Here is a 23,335-nt window from a genome sequence, read left to right on the forward strand (position 1 = left end):
ATGGTGCAAGCCCTGCACTGCCGCCCGAGCCTATAAATAGTCCCTGTGGTTTATGCCTTGTCTGCACGTCACCAAATCGTGGAATTTTCGACCACATTAAAAGCTGAAGTAGGAAACTGAGAACCAGAGTTTGACTTGCTCTGTGCCCAAGTTTATACCTCCCTGTGTGTCTGTATACAGACTGACAACAGCACACATGCCACAGCGAGGCCGGGAACAAAGGACAGCAAAGGTACAAAATGCCACTTTTGTTTGTGTTGGACGGGCTTTCTGTCCAAGTTTACATTTGGCTTCCTCTCCCATCTTCCCTGTGAGTTTTCCACTGTATATACACCGTCTAATGAAGCAGAATGGAGGAAAAGCAGCCTGTGAGGCAGAGACGCTTTCAAACGCGCCCCATTAGACTAAATTCAACAGTTCTTCAGACGCCGTTTGATGAATCTCGAGAAGACGGCACGCAAACCGCTAAAAATGTCTTTTTAAGCAATTACATTTGGGATGTTTGTCTTTAGACCCGTGCCGCCTGACAAAAGACGAGCCAGCCCTGCTCGCTCTTATTTTGAAGCCCCTTCGCTTCCTTTGACTGGCAGAAGTGACAGAGAGGTGCCGTGGAGTAAAACCTGAGCACTTTAATGGCTCTTTACTCAGAAACACACACTCGGGGCGTGCACGGGCTCTGTGTGAGATATTAATGTGAATGTTAGGTAGCGAACAGCGGGAGCTCGGCTCTCTGCACAAACCCAGAGACTGTCTGTTCAGATTTCTGTAACAGCCGCTCTGCAGACGGAGAAAGAGGTCACTATGACAAATACCTGCAGTACACTGACCTGCAAACAGCGCGACTCTGCAGGGTGGCAACCAGGAAGAAGAAAAAAGCTCTGTCCAGCTGCTTTCAAACACGGCAAAGCAGAAAGACTCGGCTACAGTTTAAAAAAGAAAAAGGACTTTACAGATTTTACAGTTCAGGACGGACGATTGATTTCGCCAGTAGACTTTCTGTTGTCAGGAGGATACCTGGTTACTCTGGTAACCTCTGATTACCCACCGGGTCAAGGGTCAGGCTATCAGGACAGCGTCGAAGTGTGGCACAAAAACACAAAGATTCATTAGGCTTGAATGTGGACACAGCTCACACAGTGCTAATACGGGTCTGTGGGCCATTCCACAGGATCCTGGAATACTGACGGTCATCAGATGAGCAGCGCTCGGTGCTCGGACAGGCGTGTGAACGTGCGTGCCTGCTGGTGTTGGTCAGAGGGGCCGATGGCGCGATATGGCAGCCTCGCCTCTGTCAGTCTGTCCCAGGGCAGCTGTGGCTACAGCTGTAGCTGCCTCCACCAGTGTGTGAATGAATAGTGGCATTGTAAAGCGCTTTGGGTGCCTTGAAAAGCGCTATAGAAATCCACTCCATTATTAAAACGATCAATAAAATCTTTAAATGAATTCTGAAGTTGACAGGAAGTCAGCGGAGCGAAGGTAAAACTGGAGTGAACGTGTTCACGTTTTCTCGTGTCAGATGCAGAGACGGTGACTGTGGTGAACCCACAATAATCCTGACCTTTCATAATAAGAGCGTGTCCTTCAAAGTCGTAAGATGGATCGTTTTGAGTTTTTACTGTTTATCAAAGGTAAAGAGCCGTCACCAATCACAGCCAATCACAGACCTTCAGCTGGTCGGCGCTGGTCAGGTTTTCTTTTCTTTTAATAAAGAACATTAATATTTAAGCAGTTCTGAGTCTTTAAGGCAGATTATTAAACATTAGGCGACACCAGTCAAAGGTTTGACCTTGTTGTGGTTTCTCTGGAAGCTTAAAGTGGAAACGGAAAACAGCTGCCTTCAGAGTAAAAGGTTTAAGCTTTAAGAAGAAACTCTTATTTTGAAGGTGAATGTTTCTTGTTTGTGCTTTTAAAACGATGATAAGAATTGTGTGCAGTAAATGTGCACACGTCCTCCTTCAGCACATCCAGCTCCTCTGAGGTCTTCCTCTTTCCCTCCTGCCTGGCAGCTCCATGTGTCCACTCTCCGTCCTCTCCACGTGTCCAAACCATCTCAGCCTCGCCTCTCTAACCATGACCCCAAAACTGAGGGGAGGCCTAAGATTGCTTTTTGAAACTAAAGGAGCATTTAGCCCCAGAAACGACGCCAACAGGCAGAAACAAGCCGGCAGTTTAAAGCACTTCTGCGGTGGCTTCACCTTTGAGGCTCACGTAGAGTCTGAAAAGGCCCGAGTACGAGAATCAGAACCCGTTTTCTGACACGATTCAGTCGATTGAAGCTCAGCTAAAGCTTCGCTTGCAAAGGTTCAGTACGCATTCACATCTGGAGCTCCGGCACAAAAGAATCACTCACGCTTTAAGGAGCAGCCCTGGTACCATTCACAAGCCTCGCTCACAAACGCCAATTTAAGCCAAGAAAAATGAAAATTTGAGTATTATGGCACTGAACCCGCTGAAGGCCACAGTCATCTGGTGTAAGCAGCTCCAGTCATTTGAGAGTTCAGGACTTTGCTCAAGGGAAGTCGAGGAATGAAAACCTGCAGTTAATAGTGATCTGAATTGGTTCTAATTTCAGACTCATTTCAGCTCAACATCTCGGCCGCTGAAAGGAAACTCTGGCCTCGTTCGCTCTCTCACATTCGCACACACACTCTACATTCTTCATTTGTATGTTTCCACACGTGCGGGGCATACCAGGACCTGTTTGCTTTACTTCCTGAAGCTTTTCAGCGCGCACGTCCCCTGCCTGTTTCTGTAGATTTGTCCTCTCAGCGGCCGTCCGATCCCGCTCGCATTCGATCCATTTCTGTTGACGGACGGATCTTATCGGGGATCCTGCAGCTCAGGTGTACTCTCATCGATCGCGGCATCGTTTTTCGACTTTGAATCCCCTGATATTATTTTCATCTTTGCAACAACTTTCCTTCCAAAAATGTAGACGGGAGAGTTTGCTGAGTGGAGGAACGTCTTCATCGCTGCGTCTGAAATGGATTCTTTCATGTGAGACGAATAAGCCTCCGTCGGGGAGTATCGCATTGAGCGCGTTTCGGTGCGATGGCGGCCTCGGCAGTGGGGTTTGTTGAGAGTTAAGAGTGAGTAATGTCTATTCTGAAGACTCTCCTGATGCTGGGGTACATCAGAGGGCAAAAGTAAAGTAGCTCTACCAATCAGGTTTTAAAAGACAGTGCAGGCTGGATGGATGCATCACCAGCTCTTAAGAGTCGGCGCACATCATCATGGAGCAATCATCGCTTTTTCCCTACTGCTTCTACTGAGAGTCGTTTTCAGGACCGCTGGCTGCTTAAACACGGAGACTATTTCAAAACATATTTGTTGGAAAGAAAAACTATCCAGAGAAAAAGATTTTCACTCCAAGAACATAAAAAACCTTCAACTGCTTTAACAACACTTCTTTATTTTGTTTTATACCGTCCTTCCAGCTTCTCATTATCAGGGTCGCAGGGGGGTGGAGCCTATCACAGTCTAACACAGACCATCATTCACACCTACAGCCAATTAAACCAACATGCGCGTCTCTGGTCTGTGGGAGGGGCTTCAAATACCCCACTCTGGGCCTGAGCCTGGAGTCGCAATAAGCAATTTTTTTTAACCTGCTTTTTTAAATCTAAAGAGAATGGCGCCAGCAGAGCCGCGGCGGTTCACACCGTCACACCTCCGGGCTGAGATACGGGCCACGTCATGCATCAATATCCACTCACATCGTTCAGCAGCTCCTCGCTATGACTGCAGCCTTTCCATCGGGAAACTTTACGATTCCCCAAAATGCTTTCACTACGAGCCATTTAAGCAGAAATATTATAGAAATTTTACAAGTAGCGTCCACCTCGACTCTGGTACTACAGACATTATGTCCCACTCCTCCCATTTGCAAACCCACCTGAGCTGCTCTGATTGGTCGGTTGTAGCTCAGAGCAGTTTTCCCTTTGCTGTAATGCTGGAAGTTCGGGGCTCCCGATTTGCAGATTTTCTCAATAAAAGTCTTCAAAGGAGAGCTTTGGTCTCACAGTGCTGCAGCTGTAAACCATTTCCCGTTTACACCGAATCCCACAGGATCCAGATTCCTGTGATTCCTGAGGAGCAAATTCAGTCGGTGCAAACGTCTCCAAAACTGGAACTTTCTTTTTATCGAGTTCATCCTGCAGGACGGCGTGTAAAAGAAACAGCTGTGCCACTCGAGTGAAATGTTTCTGCTGTTATTTAATGGGATAAGAGGGGCTGAGTTATGATATGTAAATAATAATCTTATTACGCTGAGAGCTTCCACATTAAACACCAACACAAAGCAGGCTGAGCTCTGCTGTCTTACCAACTTCAAACAAAAAGGGCTGAATTAATCTAAGAGGCGCAGACCTATCCTCACCAGATTTACTCCTGTTATCAATATTATCACCATTATTATCATCGTCTAGGATTCATTTCTAATTCCCAGCAATTTAGGCCAAAACTCGTCTGGGAAATAAAAGGGGGGAGCAGCATGTTGGGTGCCAGTTGGCCTCCTCCAAACTGGCAGCAAAGACGCAACAAAATGCAAATAAATCAAAAGAACACCACAGCTGAACGAGGAACACGTCCCACAGGTAATCAGCCCAGCCAACATTCACTTTCTCTTCTTTTACTTGTTTACCAGGTAATAAAAAGACAAACATTAGGAGGATAATAGTCATAATGCTGCTAATTTATTGTGATATTTTATGGACAAAATGCTTTTTGGATTTATTACAATTAATAATAAAGGAGCTCTGAATAATTAGTGGGGATTAATTCAATAATTACAGAGATTATTTGATTATCTGAAGATGGGACGGAGCTTTGTTTAAAGGGGAAACATCCCGAGTTCTGTCTTTGTTCTGCAGATCTTTGGGTGTCCAACGCTTCTGCAAGTTTTTCATTATTTATTAAAAAAACAAACAACAGCCGAACACGGTTTTAGCTGCTGGAGTTTTGGGAAAACATGTTACTTCTTCTTCTGCGATCATGACGCGATGCCGGAAGCTTTCGTCCCTGCAATCACTGGGAAATAATGTTAGACCAGAGTTTGATCCTCTTGGCCCGACGACGTTTCACAAGCCTGTAGAAGACCTGGTGATTAATTCCTCTTTACTCCGCCCGCAACGCGTGTCCGAGGAACCGGCAGCTCCAGAAGCACCGCAGACCAGCTTTGCTCTCCATTCATGTGAGATCTTCATTTTCCAACCCTGCCTAAACAACACGCAGCTGCAGAGGTTAACGGTTCGATTCCCGGTCCCACCTCTGCAGACAATGAACGGAATATTTTAAGTAATGCACTATTTTTATGTTCCCCATCCCCAAACACCAGTGAGCGGCCACGTTCTGTCCAGCTTGCACATGTTTAAACAGGAACAACAGTCTGCAGAGCGGCAGTCGTCTGCAGGCACATACGAACTCGCTGATGTTCAGGACCGAGACCCGGCCTGGACGGCACCTGGACCCGCCTCCCTGCATGCTGAGCTACGAGCTCCACGTTCCACCTCAGAGGCGTGCAGACCACTGACGAGGAACCGGTTAATGTTCAGCCCTCCACACCAAGGTGTTCAACTTTAACTGCTTTAACTTTAAACATTATAACCACATGGGAAAGAGGCCGACCCGGGGCCGACACTCAGTGACCTGAAGGTCGACGCTTTGGTTAATAATCCTCCTTTTACTCTGCTCGAGCTAAACGAGTGTGTTGAAAAGCAACACAGATCCTGATACTGAGCTTCAGGCTACGTCCACACTCATGTTTGAAAACACATCGCTTTCTCCCGTCCGCGCTGAGACGCCGTTTTCACTCATGGAAAACGCAGCGTTTTGAAAACGCTCTCACAAACGCATAGATTTGGAAACAGTGCTTTCGTGTGGCAGTGTGGACGGCGAAAACAGTTTCTAAAACGATGACGCATGTTTGTCATAATCATGTGACCAATTAAACTAAGATAGCGGATCTTGATCTGCTTTGAATGTTTAAAAGAGAAATAAAGACGGGGGGGGGGCGACAAAGCTGGTGGAGAGCGATGAAGCACAGTCTGAGGCTCAAACTGGGCGATGAAGGAGGTGCACCCCGCCCCAGCATGGTCAGAGTCCATACCTGATAAAGCGGCGTGCCCGCTGTAAGCGTACGTGTCCGAGCATCATCAGCTCTCAGTTTGAGTGAACGCGTCTGAGCAGAGACGCTCGCTCGCCGCCGGCCTGCTGCAGCAGAGTTTTTCACTTTGTTGCAGCAGCGCGAGGCTCAGCTGAGGAGTTGCTGTCAAACAGAAACAGAGACAAAGAGCAGAAAACGGGCCGAGGCCGACTCGCACAAACGGCCTCGCGCCTGGAAAGTTGCTGGCCGCGACTGCCGAGCAGCTGGGAAGATCAGGAAACGCTGGAAACCGTCGCCGCAGCGCAGAAATTCAAAAACAAAGAAAAGCACTGCTGAAGTTCTGCCGAGCAGGGCAGCGCCTCGCTGCGGCACGAGCCCGCGGCCCCCAGGTGCGAGCGCGGGGAAACATATGAATATCAATGAGGCCGGTGATGGAAAAGGGGAAACTGTGCTCAGCGAGCTTTTTCTGGATAAATGTTTGAAACAAGGTTCAAATTAACGATGCAGAGGCAGGGAGGAGGGAAGGGGGGGCCTTCAACAAATCACAGCTCTGGGCTGGGGGGTGGGGTGTGGGGGGAGCTAATCTAAGACGTTTTTTTGTCTGATGAGCCCATCAGTGCTGCTGGTCACTCATGTGTTGAGTAATTGAGAAACGCACACACACTGCAGGCTTTAATGAGAAAATAAGCATTCTTTTCTCCCTTCATGAATAAAAATGACTTCTTGGAGGTTTAAGAAGGAAGAAAGAAGCAAATCTAAATAATATAAGCAGCGGTAACAAACGCACGGCGTCTGTTTTTGAAGTGTTTTCGCTCTAAAAAATGAGATAGCCGAAAACAAAAGTGACACCTACTTTCACCGGATGATTGATGGCATAAAACAGAAACAAATTTGGCGACTTCTTTAAAAAGGCTGTTCAGTAAATTATGTCAAAATGACAAAATGACACACTCGCGCACACTCGGCCCTGCATATATTTCAGATAATGCGCTTCCTCGGAAAGAAGGACCTGCAGCGGTTTGGATAAGATCTCCGGATGAGAAGTTTGATGCAGGTTTGCTCCGCTACAGCTGCAGCCACTTTAACACCAACTCCACCCGCCGGGCCGAGCGTCCGCTCCGCATAATCAGATTCTATCAGTTTTAGCTGTAAACATTAACTCGTGGTGTTGCCACCACGAGTTAATGTAAAGCTACCAAGAACAACAACTTAAAGCCAGAGATCACTGGATGTTTCCAGATGTTCGTTCGGCCCAGATGTTGTTACCGACAGCAGCAGCAGGTGTTCCTGCCAGCGTGGACTCTGATAGGAAGATGAGTGAAAACACCATAAACACACATGTTTAAAAGCTCACCTGTTTGACTAATTAGGGGCGTGGCCAGTTTACTGTCAGGTGGATGTTTTGGGGGTGATTATATTATCAGCCTGTCAGTCAGCGCTCATCAGCAGGTTTAGATTCCTGTGATTATACAGTGGAACCCCAACTTACGAATACCCCATTTCACGAAAAACTAAAGTTACGAAGGCGCTGAACGGCAAGATTTCTGCCCGTGTTACGGCAAAATGCCCGAGTAACGAAATCCACTGGCTCCGATTGGCTGAGCCTACAATGCCCACAATGCTTTCTGAATCATGTGACAACCCCGTAATTGCGCTTCGCTGTTCCAATTGAAGGACGCTTTGTTGTTCTAGTTAGCAATTAGCCTATAGCCTATCGTTCAGCATCGCCTCACTGAAAAGGCGCGATGGGTGCTTCGACTTACGAAAGACCCTCGGGAACGAATTAATTTCGTAAGTTTCCACTGTATTAGCCTTAGCGGCTAACGTTGCTCTGTTGTTAATGTGGCTCCTAAAAGCTAACGCCTGAGAGGCCGAACACCAAAACTGAGGCTTCAAAACATAGATCCTAAAAACCAGTATGTGTGTCGTCTAATGCAGGAACACCCTGGGAACCCCTTTAGAGTTATTTTTAGGATATTGAGTCCCTCTGTGCCTGAAATAAGAGACAAGGTGAGAGGTCGGGTCTGTAGGGCAGTCACTGTTGACACAGGGCGTGTTTAACCCCAAACCTCTCAGTCACACTGGGAGGAAAACGGATAATAACGAAATAAATAACTTTGTTTGCACAGTGATCGTCATTTTCATTGAGTGCGACTGGTTGCTCAGATACAAGTTTCACATCTCCTGTGACTGCAGCACAAACGTAGCCGAGCGGGTTTATCTACATCTAAAATACACAACTTTTACTTTGTGCTGTGTTTAAGGAAAGAAAACTAGTTTTGACTCAGGACTCGACAAAACATGATCAGATTAAGCCTGAGATGATTTAATCTAATGAATTCATGGATCTAATGGAGGGAGTACAAGCAGAGAGCCGTCTGCAGCCCTTTAATATTTCCATACTGCAAGCCTTTAGTCTCACTGCACATTGATCTGTGTGTCCAGCAGGACGAAAACAAAGTTTCCTGATCACTAAACTGAAGTCATGCATGTTTGTGAGAGCAGCGTCACGGCGCTGCTAATGCCCGGGCTGGACGGAGCAGTGACCCGATGGCAACTTTCTGATCAGTCAATAGTTCACAGAAGCTCCGCTCCCAGAAAGCGTGTGAACATTTCACTTTGTAATAAACAGTTTCTTTTTTCCTCCGTCACGTGACCTCCCTCAGGAGCCGTTTCAGATGCTGTCGACAGAGCAGTGGGCGGGACCGAGCTGCAGGTCAACATTAAACCGATCGGCCCAGAGGCAGAGCTGCAGCTCCGGCTCAGAAACAAGGCGACACGTTTGTCAGCGATCGGCTCACGCTTCATCGTCGTCGTCGTCACGTGGAGGACGGGGCGCTGTTTATCAGTCACGTGACTCCCCGCCGGGCCGGACCCACGCCAGCTTTCTATACCGCCCATCCTGCTCCAGACACGAGTGAAGTCTGGTTTATTTTCATGTTACATTAATATTAATTACTTACAGGGCTCACAGCTGACAAGCTCGCCGTCTTTTCTCATCTGGAAAAATAAGTCATTTGCATTTCTCCTTCTTCTTTGGTTCTGTCACGTCTCTGCGGTCTGATTTTCTCCCTGCATACATTATTATATTTTTGGGCGAGCGTCATTAGCATGTACAGTAGACCTCAGAAGAACGAGCCCGCTCTGCTTTCTTGGTTTGACCCATTCCAGTTTTTCCATCGCTGATATTTTTGGAGCGAATCTGCTTTTTTGTGCCAGTTTTCAATATCTGAGAATTTGGCCTCGTCCTGCCAAAAACTTCAAACAATTACAAGTATTCAGTGTTTCCCCCAGTTATTCTTGGCAGTGTGGAAAAGCCTGTGAAGCTGCGTGCAGACCGCAGGAAGCTGCGCTGCTATTAATACTCTGTTCGTATACCCACTTCTCAGCACTAAAGACACATCAGTGTTTTTATATTGATTAGTAATCAGACGAGGAAGAGCCTGAGAACAGCCAGTCAGTCACTGCGCTGCCGATGAAGATGCAGGTTGGTGCTAGCACACGTTTCTCCAGGACTTCTTTACCCTCGACCGTCAGACCGGGCTCACTTTTTACTGTTTCTGGGTTTTCTCTGACTTTTAAACACGTCTGTTTTTCATGTTTAAAAAACCAAAAACAAACTACTAAATGAGCCACCGGGAGCATCGCAGCAGACGCTGGTAAAAACAAGAGGAAATTTCTATTTTTCGGTGCATAAATGCTTCAGTCTTTACAGATAAACGACTGTTCAGTATTCAAAAATATGATCGTCTCCGGTAACTGCTCATTAGAGATGCACAAATCGTGACATTCTACAACAGAACAGATGTTTAAAATAAAAATTTGGTTGACGCTGTTCACAGTTTGTTTTTTTTTCTCATTTCTGACACAACAGATAAAAATAAATAAATAAAACACAAAACTGACTTGAACAAATGTCATCTAATCTGCGGGGCGATATTTGCAGATTCATTTGCGGTTTATTGCTGATGTCTGTATCTGCCAAAGATCGAGCCGATATTGTCCAACACACCAGTGAATCCTTAACATCCAGCTGTTCCTCATAACTATTACAGATGTCATCAGTAGGTAAGACTTGGTCGCAAGTTTTTAGATTTGCCAACACAGGCACTCGAATAACGCACCCTCCACCAAAGCCTGTGTGTAATTTCACAGTTTTAAATCAACATATTCAGATCAGCATCTAAACGGCACGTCTTCTTCCTCTGCTGAATCTTCATCGTTCCGCCGAGTGTCCGAAAATTCAGCTTGACGAACTCAGTTTTCTCTGAGTTCGTCAAGCTGAATTTTCTGCTAAAACAGACAAAAGAAGCTGTGCTGATCACATAGCTTTACCGAGACAGGAGCAGAGGTGCAGGAACGAAAGAGGCAAATAAATAATCAATAGATATATTTTCAGCCCCGTCTGCACCACACAGGTGTCGGAGACAGCTTACATCTCTATGCAGCTTCAGCTCTGAGCTGCCGGTGCAGCTTTACACACTCGACGGGCCTTTTTAAAAGTTATCCTGTAAAATAAAACAGACCTTTTGCACGATGAGTTCATTAGACACATCAGACTTGGTCTGGGTGATATTAAATCAGTAATATCAGGGTTATCCTGGCTCAAACTGGGCCTTTGAGGGGACTATACACATAAGAACAATCAGTATGCGTTTGGTTATAGCGGTAATCAGCGACGAATGAATGAAAGGCGATGAAAGCGCGCTCGAAAAAGTCTGGTTAAAAGTATTTTTATTACAGTCCTGATGATTTTCCTTTGGGGGAAGACCAAAACCAAAGCCTCTGAATATCATCAGTGACTTTGAGCTGAATCATGCAGGATAACCTGCTTCCACTGCTCTGAATCACTGACCACATCTCACTAGTCTTCAGTCATTGAAGAATGCCGGCCGTTTACTCATTGACGAGCGCTGGCCGTCTCTCAGAGGTCGCGCGTTTCAGGCGGGATGAACAATGAGGACGTCGCCGTGAAAACAGTGAAAGGAACATTTCCAGAAAAACGCAAACGTCAGCGGCGCCGCTGTAAGAAGACCGCCAGAGAAAAACACTCACAAATCAACGTTTTCTTTCATTAGCACCAGAAAAAGAGACTTCTCAGCCACTTTACAACATGGACGACTCCTCCTAAAAAAACCTTTATGTAGTCGAGCGACCGGCTTCAACCCAACAAGGTCGTCGCCAGAATGGAAATAAAAGCACCAATTACACACAGCCCTCCACAGAGACAATACACCGGAGGTCAACTCTGTAACAAAGTTGACTCAAAGCATTGTGCCTAAAGGATGTTTTCATTTCTGTGACCAGTCCGCCTTGAGGTTTCCTGGATTCAGCGCAGGTGAAAGTAATTCAGCTCTCACCGGGTCTTTTAATATTTCTTCAATTGCCTTTCAAAAAAAGAAAAGGAAAAAAACTGCCACTAATAAGCGCTACTCTGAGCAGACGGCGCCAAAAGCACCGACTGCAGCGAGAAGTGGATGTGACTGAGACCCGACGGACGGAGCGTGTTTGATCACATGTGGACAAAACACACACCAACTCAACAACAGCACACGGGTGAGAGTCTCGATACAAACACAACAGCGAGTCTGTTCCTGCCGGAGACGCTGAGACCGTGGCTCGTTTTAACGGAACGTAATTAAAATTGTTTTTCTAATTACATCAAAATGCACAAAATGATCAAAACCTTAAAGACATCCGGAAAATTCAAGCAAGAAGTCAGGCGAGCAGCGAGCTCTTTTTCCTCATTGACGTATACGAAATCCGACATCTTTCAGCAACCACAGGAGTCGCCCCCTGCTGGCTGTTTGAAAGTATGCAGGTTTAAGACTCTTTCACGCTGTAATGCAGTTTTTCACATGTTAAAACTTCCTGCCTGGCTACACACTGAAGACTAAATACTGTGGAAATACTGTAGATGTTATTTGAGAGCATGCTCACTGACGTCCCACCAATCCGATCCCAATGTGAGCACACACTTTGAACCCCAGCTGCTGCAGGTAGCTAGTTTGGATTTTGTGTAAAAGCAGTTATTAATTTTAAGTAGTCCACATTTTTCTAATTTTACCGGATCTAACATGTTAGTGTTGGTAGGAAATGCACCTCTGACCAGTTTCTCAGCTACCATTAAACACTAGAGCAGAAGAACAACACACTACCCGATGTTGGATTGGTAAAATGTAGGATAATACAGCGGGGGAGGGATCTTTGAGGAACAGCCAAACTCTTCCCAGCGGTCACGTCGTCTTTCAGATAAATTAGTAACCACTATTTCCCAAAATATTCTGCTCTGAGGCAAAAGTGGGGAGCCTGGTTTAAACCTTTGAATACTGAATACGGAACTGCAGGACAAAGGGGACAAAAATTCTTTGGTACCGAAAGCCTTCAGGGCCTCAATTCACCTGTGCATTGGTTCATTCGGAGAGCTCAAACGCCAAACTGCAGTGAAACCTTCAGCCATTGTCTCTGTCTGATTGGTGCCAAGTATTTAGATGACCAGTCATCACCGAGCAGGATTGAATGGAAGCAGGTAAACGGCCCATGTTGAGAGCAGAAGACAGAACACACTAACAGAAAGGACAGCTTCGCTTCTTTTTAGCTTTGCAAACATCTCTACATGTGACTGTTTCACAGAACAGGAAGTCTTAGCACAGACAGCCCAGAAAAAATGGCCACCGTCTCCAGACACTAAATAACCCGACTTTAGTCAGCGAATTTCCAGCTTTATGGGGCAGAGCTGGAAGCCCAAGCACAGCATGACATTTCCTTACATCCTCTGTACCTGTCAGCTGAATATACAGGTATGATCAAGCTGCACCGAGCAATTATCGACCAATGAATCAGCCTGGCTGCTTTGTCAGTTTAGCCCTAATAACTACACAAGCTTCACCGTCTGCAGGTGATTTACAAGATCAGGAGACGTATAAAGATGTGTTTCCGGAGGGAAAGCAGGTGTAAAAATGGACTTAAGTTGTGAAAATGAGCACCCGCGAGTTCAAAGGTAGGAATTAATGTTTTACTAAAGTAGCAGGTCTGAGCTGAAAAATGACCGTATTTGGCTGAAAGCCTTTCCACAGCTGGAACAAACAGCAGTGGGACTTTTCACACACACAACTTTTAAAAATAAATTTCATGGCGAGTAATGAAAGCCTTCACTGCAGCGCACGAATGTTTGCACAGCAGAAAAAAAAGCTGCAAAAAAATATCACTTTTAATTTCTGTACGAGGGAAAAAAATTACCAAGACGAGATTGGGCGAGATTTCCGCTTTAGCACCAAGAAATGAGGAATAAAAGATTATTAAAAGAAGGAGCTTCATCTCTGGTCTGGAGTTAAATCTGATCGAATGGGGATCCCGGTGCTCGCGCTCAAACTTCAACCTCTGAAAAGCCTCCAAGTCGACGTGGAACGTGGGTTTGATCCAACAGCAGCAGCAGCAGCAGCGCACATCCAATGCACCCGCTGTGTGTGTGTGTGTGTGTGTGTGTGTGTGTGTGTGTGTGTGTGTGTGTGTGTGTTTCCCTGTGAAGAGCTCCAGCAGTGAGGCAGGAGTGGACAGTAACACACACACACGCAGTGACTCACAGAAAATCACCCCCACTTCACTCACGCACAACCTGGCATGCTCGTACTCTTTCCCAAACACACACACACACCCTCTTACTATTTCATAAAGCACCCAAACTACAAATGTGTGTGCGCCACAAGAGCAAAAAAAGGAGTGACTGAATGTGTGTGTGTGCAAAGATGCAGCTGTCATGCATGCTTTCTGCATGTGTGTGTGTGCATGTGCGTGAAATAAATAGCAGTTTGACAGAGCGACAAAGAGTGCTGCATAGTGTGTGTGTGAGCTGTCACGACTGAATGCCACTGAGGGCAACACACACACAGACACACACAGAAAGGGGTCCTTTTCTATCGCTACAAATAATGAAAACACACGAGTGGAGCAGCAATTTTCTGCAATAAAAAACCAATGATGTGAGCAGTGCAAACGGTGAAATAAAGCACACTATGGCTGCGTGTGTGTGTCTGTGTGTGTGTGTGGGGGGGGGACTGGGGTGACAGGTCAGGTGGCAACAGCAAATCACAGCTGCACTTCCCAGGAAGCGGCAAAATGTGTGTGTCAAAGAGAAAAAGCAGCGTGTCAGGGCAGGAAGAGGAAAAGCGAAAGTGTGTGTGCGCGTGTGTGTGTGAGAGACGCGAGAGTAGTAGTGAGGAAGGGAAAGCGCACCAAAGCTGTGTGCTGTGTGTGCGCCTGTGTGTGTGTTGGCGTTTGTGACAAATAAATAGCAGCCAGAGAGCAAGCGAGCGTGCTCTGATTCGGAGACTGGCAGCATGACTGACTGATCCCTGCATCCATATCATAGGATTAAAAAGCCTGACACGGCGCAGATACAATAGCGGCAAAATATGAGACAAAAAAAGTCGGTCAATGGAAAAGGAAATGTGATTATGAACCAGAACAGGCGAGAGGGAGATAATATTAAAAAAAAGAAAAGGAGAAAAAATCCTGACACACTTTCAGCGGGAGTGCACGGTGCAGCGGCGGGGAGGAGGTGGATTTTAAGGCTGTCACCGGGCAGTATAGAGGAAGGAGGAAGAGGAGGAGCCGCTGCCAAATACGAGCCTCTCCAATGATTTCCAAGAGCCAAGACACACTTCAGTCACACTGTCAGGGATGTGGTGGAGGGTGAAACCTGCCCAAATTCAGTTTACACACCTGTTCGCCTAAGCCTGACAGAAATCTTCCTCCTGTACGTCCTTCAGACTGCAGGGAGTCACATGAGGACAGCAGGGAAAGCTGCAAAACAAACACAACTACGCCTTTTTAGAGATATTTCTCAACTGAAGGGGGGCCATGGGGCGGGGGGAAGGGGGTCACAGGTCAAAATGGCTTTTTGATTTCCAACCACGTCACCGCGTTAGGTCTGAAGCGGCATGCGAGCCGGCTGCATCCAATTATTCATGATTTTATGTAACAGGGCTTGGGGTAGGAAATTAGGTCGGGGAACATCGTGAACACAGGCTGGGCGAACTTGGAGAAGTTTGACTACAAGAAGAAGGAACAGCTGCCACGTCCACGGGCGTACGCGGGACTTTTTTCGAATGGGGGGCACAAAGGAAATAAAAATATTTCACACTCATGTTCAGTCCTGAGCCATGATACAGACATTTATTTTAAAGGAAGAAAACTAGTGTGCAAAGAAGCAAAACCAGTATGAAAAGCCTTAAATTACACTGCAAAATATACTCCCAGTACCTACATACAGACCACTCACTGTGCTGAACGACATGCATCATAATATTAGATCATAATGGTGTGCAGACTTTAATGTTGCAGCTGGATATGATTTTCTGTACCTATATGCTGCTGGGGGTGTTATTCAAAATATTATAGCACCAAATATGAGTAGATTTATATTTTAAAATCTGCAGCAGCCCTCTGAAGCTTTAAAACAAAGCCTAGAGCACAAAGTGCAACACAAGCATCCAAAATATAGCTGTTTGGTTTTATATAAAACCCACCAACAAACATCTTTCTTTAAAAAAAAAATACTTTTAAACAGTATTTTTTAAGTGTGGTTTAATTTTCCCAAGCTTACAATTAAATTTTAATAATCAAACATCCCAATTTTCTGTTAACTAAGGTTAAAAGGGGAACTCTGTGCCTTGATTGCAAGTGCAGTAAATCCTGCAAAGGCTCATTCTGAGATTTTTTTAAGGAGAAATCGTTAAATAAATTGAAAGTTTATTAAATGTGCACTCAAGTAAAGTATCTGAGTAAATGCACTAAGTTACATTAGACCGCAGGACCTGTGGGGGCGAGGCACTGATATTTGAGGGGGGCTGGTGCCACCCCACGCCCCTCATGTGGATACCCTCCTGGCCGTGTCACATACGGGGCATGCAGGCAGTCCCGGTGAGTAAACGGGCGCTAATAAAGCCGGTTTCCCCGCACGGTCGGGCGGCAGCAGTGACCCAGTCTGTCAGCAAACACACGGCGCTGGATGTAAATACACCGAGCGCGTATTTGCAAAATTATGCAAAAAACGCACACATTTCTGCTTAACCGGAGTAAAAGCAGTTCAATATCAACGCGGATCCTTATAAATGCAGTTTAAAAACACAATTGTGCAAAAAGAACAAACACTGACGGCGTTTCCCGTGGAAAAGCCGAGCGCTGTGGATTCTGGCAGCCTGAAACCAGTAGAAAACCAGTCTGCCATTAACTGGCACGAAGTCAGCGTCTGTCCACCAAACAGGCAACCCGTCCTCGGAACCGGCCCGGCCCAAAAGCCCCTCTTAAACTACTTCAACCTCACATTTGAACACGTTTAAAGCACCGAGCGGAAAACTGTTTAATACCAAAGTAAACGGCAGTTCGCTTCAACATGCGACCGCCAAACAGTTCGCTCATCGGCGGTGAAAACAGCCCGAAAAGACGATCTAACGGTAAAGACAGTTCGGTGAAAGGCAAGTATAAAGCGGAAAAGCTGGGAAAGTGTCGGGAAAGCAGCGGGAAGCGGCTCTCCGCAAACAGGCAGCGTATTTCTGTGCACCCCGCTGACGGAGGCTTCACCTCAGATGACCCAACCAGCCAGACTGGCTGTCTGCTAGCTAGCCCCGTTTGAACCTAACCTACAGCGGGCAACAACAACACTTGAGCCGACTCTTTAACCGCACTGTCATCGGCTCCGCGGAGACCGAGGCGCCGACAAAAAGCGGATTTATCCTCCACTCGGGTCCGCGGAGCAGCGCTGTAACTCCGAGGGGAAGACGGGAGAGAGGAGGGGGAGGCAGCCAAAACAAATGCGTTTCCCGACATGAAAGCACAACATCCAGAGACGGGCAGCCACGTTTCCCGCTGCTGTGTGCGGGGAACGGCTAAAGCTAAAGCTCTTAGCTCCGCCGGGTCGCCCGTCATTAGCAGGGGCTAACTGGCTAACGGCTAGCCCCAATGGCTAATAAATTTATTATGTGCACTTTCACCGGGGGTGGAGGGGGGACGGCAAAAGTTGGCTACTAGAAGAAAAAAAAACAACGCGAACCGGGTGACATTCACTTGTCTCACAACTATCCTCAAATACACCCGGAGAGCAGTCACCCCGCAACTAAAGTTACCTGACAGCCAGGTGTCTAAGTATTTCCATCCCAGCCGGGCTGCCGAGGAGATCCGCGGGGTGAGAGCGCCGTGGTTCCCACTCCGAGAGGCTGTGATGGAGGGGGACGGTCGCTAGCAGCAGCAGCAACAGCAGCAGCCTGGGCAGAGAGAGGGAGCCAGGCGGCTAGTCTGCCTGCAACCAAGCCGCTTTAATAACTTCACTTTTGCGGTCACTTTGGTCAAAATTTATCCCCGCGAGTAAAAAAACGAGAAGTTTCCCTCGTGTCCTACCTGTGTGGAGTCTGTGGCTGCACGGTGCGACAGGCTGGAAGTTGATTATTCCCAGAGATCCAGAGTGGAGCGGTGCGGGGCGCATATAGCTAGCGCTGGGTACAGTAAAGATTGTAGCATAGCTAACCTAAAGACAACAGTAGAGAGGAGAAAAAAAAGCCTGCTCGTTGCTCATAGGGGGGATCGACGACAAAAACCACATGATCTTTTACGTCAGCATATATTTGCATAGGATGCCAAATTTATGTTCGGTGTCCAGGTGACGTGAAAATGTACAGAAAAGTTGGACCGCGACGCTGCCGGACTCTGGCACGGCGGAGAGGCGCGACCACGCGGCGGCCATGCACCCCCCGAGCGTGCCCCCCTCCTGCAGCGGCTCAGCCTCAGCACCCCGGCAGCAGGCAGGCACCACCTATACATCCACACACACGCTCTCTCACACACACTCACACACCTGTGGTCCTCTGCACCGACTTTATTCTCATTTTAATCCACTTTCCTGCACTCTTACCCTCACGCCCGCTCACACACACCATCACCGGACTCGTTCCCGTCTCGTGTGTGACATGTTCGTGATTGTGACACCGTGCAGCTCTGATCTCTGTGAATTCTCCTAAACTCGGAGAAAATGTTGCAAAAGTTCCCTTTCATGAACCCACGACATGTAAATAAAAATGTAAAATCTGAAATAAAAGCGATGTGAGCGGGAACAAAACCCACGGCGCTCGGGTGTTTCTGTGACACCTGTTTGATCCTGGAGCTGACCCGCTCACAGCACCGTGCTCACGTGCGGCTGGAGCATCAGCACCCACCTGTTCAACCTGGGCTCATTTAAAAGGAGTTTCGGTGGGATCAGGAGGGCGAGAGTGCGTGGGAGTGGAAGGAAAAGTTTATCCACGATCACCACACTGCACCGAGCTCGTGCATTTTGATAATGGGCTTGTCGTACCTGATCAGATGCAATAAACGTGCAGACGAACCCTCGCGCTTGTGCGAAAACGTGACGGACAGCGACACCAACAGGCGGGTTTAGGAAGCACACCCTGCCTGCTCCCACCGGTGGTTATGTGTAGGTGAGTTATGCGATCGGTTTATGAGGACTTGGGCGATTTAGTGACCTTTGACCTCTGTGATAATATGTCCAACGTCACCAATCAAACATCCCGAGTGTAAGTTTATGATCGGCTCTGATTCCTGGCTCCTTATCAGTGCTGATAAAACCATTTTAATGCCAAATCTCAGTCTGTTCACTTAAAACAGAAAGAAAGAGCGTGGCCGCTTTTCAGGCTAAAAGAACAAATTATTAATGCGTTCTTATACATAAGGTCAAAGGTCAAGTATAAAAAAGCAGCTGCAGGAGAAACTGAATTCTAACGTCTTTGATGTTCATTTATTTTGTTTATTTAATTTTCAATTTTCATCATTTTCTTGAATTACTCGACCTTTTAATATACAGTATGTTTCTTGTTAATTAGCATTTTTAACAGTTTTATTGTTTTTTTATCATTTAAAAATTATTACACCTTACTTTGCATTTCTCATGAATTGTGCTCATTTAAATGATCAGCCTCTCAGGCCTCTGCAGAGATGACTTTCTATGTTTTATTCAACCCATCCATGCAATTTTATTTTTTTATTTTTCTGGCTATATCTTAATATTAAACATTCATCATATATCAGATCCTCTATTCCTTGTGAATTTCTGTGATTTTATTATATTTTACTTCCATTGTTTAAATATATTTTGGCTTTTTTAGCCTTTATTAGACCACGATAGGGGAGAAAATTCAGGAAAACTGGGAGAAAGACACTAATTAAATGGCCTCAGCGCAGCAGAGTTGAACCCATGACGCTGCTTTATGGCAGATGGACACCTGCACTACCCAGAGAACTGAAACATTTATTAGCTCACATTTTTATCTGTGTTTTAATATCATGAATTAATACAAATTTTGTGTCTTAGTATCAGCTCGTGCCTGTGAACACTGTGGGCACTGATGAATAAATAAAGTTTGATTGATGCGCTGCCCTGCTCTCTCTTACAGCATGTTTTTTGTTTCAGCTGTATTTCAGTTTATTTCGTTTTTATCACAGCCACCGTCTTAGTAAATATAGATGGTTAATAAGGGAGGAATGTCTGTGTTTGTTTAGCTGAATGCAGTGAAATCTGAGCCCAGGTGATTGTCAGTAAATGCATCGCCCCCGATAGGCCCGGACGTGCACGTCAGCCGGTTTCTTAATTAACCCTGCCCCCGTTCAGTCCTCTCCGGTGAAGGGCTGCAGCTGTCTGCCTGCCGGTCGGGTTGTTATCAAAACTCACATTCCCTGTGCCGTGAAGTACGCTGCTTATTTCGCGGCCCCGCCCCCTTTTCTGCTGTGTTGTTCAGATGCATTTAAGGACGAGCTGCTGGAAATAATAGAGGGCCTTCAGAGCAGGATCGATGCCACAGCCTGCGCCATCTTCTGCAACTGGAAGCTCTCGCCAGCGTCTCCAGAATACACAATCAGGTAATGTTGCCAGGCAAAAGTGCCAGCTCTAACCAATAAGCAGAGTTTTGGTCAACATTGCTTAGCAACAAAAGTTAAAAACTGAACCAGTCAAGGCTCAAAATAGTCTTTAAAATAGTGATCAAGCACCGTCAGTGTCACAAATTTCAGCAGATAAAAAGCTTTGGAGACAAGAATCGTCCGGCTGGAACACCAAATAACAGGACACGTTTGTCTCCTGCTGCGATGGAGCCATTCTCACCGCAGACATTCATTTCACGTTTATTAAAGATTACAGCGCTCTTCTTCACCTTCCGGACGCTTAATGTACAGATGTGCCAAAGCCGGACGTGCAGCTGCATCTTTTCCTTCCCTCTGAGTGTCACCGTGGCTCTTCTGCCTCTCAGTTTGTGGATTTGAAGCCAAATTTATTTTCCAGCAATGAAAATTATTCAGTTATTCCATAGAACCCCTCGGCCTCCACCAGGCAGCAAAATGCCAAAAACTGCAGTTCCTCCGATGACCACTGGAGGCCTCAGAGACACAACAGTCCCCACAGAGCCCCATAATGCTAACACTGAATCACTGATTCACAGTGATTGTTTGAGAAGGAAGTTATCAAAGCAAATGTGTGAGGACTCCCAATGGATGTAAACTTCACCCTCTCTCCAAATGTGCTCACCTGTGGCTCTGTAAAACAACACAGCAGCAGCAAAATACTTCAGAGTAACCAACTGGTGATGTCACAGTGGGCACAGCCATCTTTCATATACAGTCTGTGACCCTCCCGTGCCTACAACACGTTTGAAACGGTGACCTTTCACACAGAGAAAAGAGAGAAGTCCGCTTTGGCGACCCACAACTTCCAAAACCAAAAGAGCAAGCGGAGCCGAACAAAACCACAGGAAGCACCTATTTTTGTTTCAATTCACATCAAGCAGGTGGGCATTTGAATAATGCAGCCACAAAAAACAGGAAAAACTGTGACACACCCTGGGAGAGAATTTGCATATCATTGTGGTCAGAATTAAAATTCATGTAAAAGGAAAAAAGTCTTTTTAAACGTGTGGATCAGAAATACAAAGGCGTGCTCTCACCAACAGTCACAAAAGTCCAAATAAAACCGAAGCAAACTTTCAAAGCGCACATGAAACGGTGAAAAGGTTTTTTTGTCTCGTGACAGAAGCGCTCACGACCTCTGGACTCTTTCCCGCAATTAATCAAATGAAGCCGACTGAAAAAGAAAAAATAAAGTCATTATTTGGTTCACAGTTCAGTACTCGGTGTGTGTGTGTGTGTGTGTGTGTGTGTGTGTGTGTCTGTGTGTGTGTGAGTGTGTGTGAGTGTGTGTGTGTGTGTGTGTGTGTCTGTGAGTGTGTGTGTGTGTGTGAGTGTGTGTGAGTGTGTGTGTGTGTGTGTGTGTGTGTGTCTGTGAGTGTGTGAGTGTGTGTGAGTGTGTGTGAGTGTGTGTGTGTGTGTGTGTGTGTCAGTGTGTGTGTGTGTGAGTGTGTGTGTGTGTGTGTCTGTGTGTGTGTGAGTGTGTGTGAGTGTGTGTGTGTGTGTGTGTGTGTGTGTCTGTGAGTGTGTGAGTGTGTGTGTGTCAGTGTGTGTGAGTGTGTGTGTGTGTCAGTGTGTGTGTCAGTGTGTGTGTGTGTGTGTGTCAGTGTGTGTGTGTGTGAGTGTGTGTGTGTGTGTGAGTGTGTGTGTGTGTGTGTGTGAGTGTGTGTGTGTGTGTGTGTGTCAGTGTGTGTGTCAGTGTGTGTGTATGTGTGAGTGTGTGTGAGTGTGTGTGTGTGTCAGTGTGTGTGTCAGTGTGTGTGTGTGTGTCAGTGTGTGTGTGTGTGTGAGTGTGTGTGTGTGTGTGTGTGAGTGTGTGTCTGTGTGTGTGTGAGTGTGTGTCTGTGTGTGTGTGAGTGTGTGTGTGTGTGTGTGTGTGTCTGTGTGTGTGTGTGTGTGTGTGTGAGTGTGTGTGTGTGTGTGTGTGTGTCTGTGTGTGTGTGAGTGTGTGTGTGAGTGTGTGTGAGTGTGTGTGTGTGTGTGTGTGTGTCTGTGAGTGTGTGTGTGTGTCAGTGTGTGTGTGTGTGAGTGTGTGTGTGTGTGTGTGTCTGTGTGTGTGTGTCTGTGTGTGTGTGAGTGTGTGTGTGTGTGTCAGTGTGTGTGAGTGTGTGTGTGTGTCAGTGTGTGTGTCAGTGTGTGTGTATGTGTGAGTGTGTGTGAGTGTGTGTGTGTGTGTGAGTGTGTGTGTGTGTGTGTGTGAGTGTGTGTGTGTCAGTGTGTGTGTATGTGTGAGTGTGTGTGAGTGTGTGTGTGTGTCAGTGTGTGTGTCAGTGTGTGTGTGTGTGTCAGTGTGTGTGTGTGTGTGAGTGTGTGTGTGTGTGTGTGTGAGTGTGTGAGTGTGTGTGAGTGTGTGTCTGTGTGTGTGTGAGTGTGTGTGTGTGAGTGTGTGAGTGTGTGTGAGTGTGTGTCTGTGTGTGTGTGAGTGTGTGTCTGTGTGTGAGGGCTGTGGATTAAACATCAGGCAGTCAGTTTACTGTACCATAAAAGTGATAGGGCCTAATTACAGGGTTTATATTAATAACTTATGTTGAAGTAATAGGAAACAAACACACTGATATCTCCTGCATGACCAAACACTCACTTAATAGTTTGATTAAAATGTGAAAAACAGCCTGGTGAGAGTGAGGATGGAGGAAATGAGCGTAAATGCTTGCAGACGGCTCAGTGTGCCGTTAAAAGGCCGGTTAAGTTTTACAGTGCGAGCGCACACTTAATGCGATCAATAGCAGTGACTCAGCATCGCTTCCACCAGCTGCACCAGCTTTCCTCCAGAAACCTCTGAGACGAGGGTGCTGGAAGGGTTACACAACCTACACACACTCTACAGACAAGTTACTCACACACAATCTACACACGCTATACACATGTTACACACACACATGTGCTACAGACACAGAAACACAGCTCACCGGCTTCGTCTGACATTAAAGGTAGAGTCTGTATCCCAGTCAGACGCAGGCGTGGGGCACTTGTTTTTTAAAATGCCAACTGCACAGTGAACAGTTGGACTACAACGTGACACACACACACACACACACGCACGCACGCACGCACGCACGCACGCACGCGCACACAGTTCATTGATTCCCTGTTTTAAACTCCATGAGTTTGGCAAAGATTGCAGATTATTTTATTAAAAGCTGTTTACAAACCCAGAAGGCCTGCAGTTGTTCACAGATAATGATCATATTCATGAATATATATTATTCTCTCTGTTTTTATTACTTGCTCGGTCTTCGTTAGCTTGTGGTCCCAAGTCTGGATAAATGGGGTGGTTGTGTTGTGTCAGCGAGG

General features: G+C 46.4%; 1 protein-coding gene across 2 annotated transcripts in view; it reads right to left on the reverse strand.

The window, feature by feature from the left end:
* Positions 1 to 17,844, reverse strand: part of LOC113014752 (zinc fingers and homeoboxes protein 2-like) — a 128,149-nt gene extending 110,305 nt beyond the window's left edge. Inside the window, exon 1 of one of the 2 annotated variants that reach the window (XM_026156473.2) lies at positions 17,498 to 17,844. The gene's annotated coding sequence lies outside the window, so the exon portion shown is untranslated. Of the gene's footprint in view, positions 1 to 17,226; positions 17,396 to 17,497 lie in introns of those variants that run through there. The other variant, XM_026156474.2, reaches the window with a different exon arrangement.
* Between the last annotated feature and the right edge of the window lie 5,491 nt (positions 17,845 to 23,335).

This window comes from Astatotilapia calliptera, chromosome 22, assembly GCF_964374335.1.
Source record: "Astatotilapia calliptera chromosome 22, fAstCal68.1, whole genome shotgun sequence".
Classification (NCBI taxonomy): Eukaryota; Metazoa; Chordata; class Actinopteri; order Cichliformes; family Cichlidae; genus Astatotilapia; species Astatotilapia calliptera.